The sequence below is a fragment of the Schistocerca cancellata genome, chromosome 3 (genome assembly GCF_023864275.1).
Source record: "Schistocerca cancellata isolate TAMUIC-IGC-003103 chromosome 3, iqSchCanc2.1, whole genome shotgun sequence".
Taxonomy (NCBI): Eukaryota; Metazoa; Arthropoda; class Insecta; order Orthoptera; family Acrididae; genus Schistocerca; species Schistocerca cancellata.
In genome coordinates this window covers 503,911,150-503,913,202 of record NC_064628.1, presented here as the reverse complement: position 1 = coordinate 503,913,202, position 2,053 = coordinate 503,911,150, and the positions used below count along the sequence as shown (strand labels likewise).

The following is a 2,053-nucleotide window of genomic DNA, read 5'->3' as shown; positions in this document are numbered from 1 at the left end:
TAACACTGGATGAGACATGGGCCACATCGTACGAGCCAAAACTCAAACGCCAATCCAACGAATGGCATCATTATGGATCGCCGCGAAAGTCGAATGTCCGTCAGAGCCCCAGTATGATGAAAGTTATGGTGATTCTCGTGTACGACTGTGAAGGAGTTATCTTAACGCATTACGTTCCTCCACAGTAGACCGTCAATGCACAGTATTAATGTTCGTTTTTGGAGCATCACCTGCGACCAGCTTTGCGAAAGAAGCGGCGACACTTTCTGTGTAACCTACACATCATTTTGCACGACAATCCGCGGGCGCATACAGCGCAAGTTGTGGCTGCTCTGTTCGGTCAATGGGACTGGGAAGTACTGTACCATCCACCATACTCCCTGGACTTTGTGACTCTGATTTGATTCCGAAGATGAAGGAACCACTTCGTGGCATTCGCTTGAGATCTGTTCCAGACATTCGGCAGGCAGTAGACAGGTCCATTCACACCATCCACAGAACAGGCTCTGCTAACAGCATACTATGCCTTCCACATCGCTGGCAACGGGTTTTACACAACGCTGGTGACTACTTTGAAGGACAGTAACAGATGCAAACTTGTAACTCTTTTGTATCGGTTGTGGATAAATAGTTGCCACTACTTAAGTTCCAACCCACGTATATTATGATATCGGTGCATTTTTTTTCTTTGTATTATAATTCCTACCTGAAACAGGGTGCATCTTCACCGTGAAGGGGCTGTATGTGCAGTCTAGGGCAACCATGTCGCCTATGATCACTGCAATACTTAGGCTCCGTGTCACTATCAGAGCTCTGTTGCTTCAGGATGGTTCAGACAGCAATAACTTATTAACAGAGGTCCAGTATACTCACCCTAATGGAGCGGGGTGAGATAGGTGCAGACTGTAGCGAATGTAGCTTTGATTCAAAGTAATGTCTCTGGAGTCTTTAACAGGTTATTCGTGACAGAAGAAGTTGCGGACCGTCCCAGAAGAGGTCATAGTAGAAAAACAACAGATGTTCAGAACTAGTAGCTGAGTATTACAGCAAGCAGAAACCCTCATCGCAGTGCTACATGTCTGTGACGACAAAGACATAAACAAGTGCAAGTGTCAGCACAAAAGATACAAAGCTGGCTCCATGAGAAGGAATTATGTGCCAGAAAACCTCACAAGGCTTCTCCTATAAACTGGGTTCGGAAAGGGGCTCGTGTTGCTTGAGGACAAAACCACTCTTTGTTTATTAGGCAGCAGTGGGACGCACCGCTCTTTTCTGATGAGACCCATATCAGTCTCCACCTGGACAATACTGATATTTATATGGATATGGTGTCTGTTCTTTCGGACATGTCCGAAAGAACAGACACCATTGATGACCTGCAGCCGTCTAGAATGAAATTAGAATTATATTAATACCGTCAGCTGCTCACTGGCGTTGATATATATCAACGGGGTCAGGTGAAAATGTGTGCCCTGACCGGGATTCGAGCCCGGGATGTCCTGCTGGACACTATGTATGTAGTGTGTGGATATACAAGGTGAGAATGAGTGTCTCGCGGGAGGCGCGTGCGAGATAGTCCCTGCAGTCGCCCTATCCTCTGTGCCCTCGGTGGCTCAGATGGATAGAGCGTCTGCCATGTAAGCAGGAGATCCCGGGTTCGAGTCCCGGTCGGGGCACACATTTTCACCTCTTCCCGTTGATATGTATCAACGCCTGTGCGCAGCTGACGGTATTAATATAATTCTAATTTCATACTGATATTTGATGCTGAGGCAATGAGGATAACGTTTACGCCCCAACTGAGTCACAGACCACAACCCTTATCAAAGTATTTCAGTCATGTTTTGTGATGGAATCGTGTGTGGCCACAGGACACTTCTTGTGCCAGTACATGGCAGGATGACTAGTATGAAGTATCGGGACGACGTCATTTAGTAGAGGAATAAAGCGGTTTCTGGGACAGATACTTTTCTAAAGTGGCGACAGGGTTTCTCCCAACCCACTCCATACCTGGAAATGACGGGAAATTTGGGTAGGAAAAGGTCAACTGGGC

The 2,053-nt window shown here is 46.8% G+C and overlaps 1 non-coding gene across 1 annotated transcript; it reads left to right on the top strand.

Annotated features, from left to right (window-relative positions):
• The first annotated feature begins 1,601 nt into the window (after positions 1–1,601).
• On the top strand, positions 1,602–1,676 carry Trnat-ugu (transfer RNA threonine (anticodon UGU)). The gene has a single exon. It is a non-coding gene; the product is annotated as a tRNA-Thr (tRNA).
• Positions 1,677–2,053: the final 377 nt, after the last annotated feature.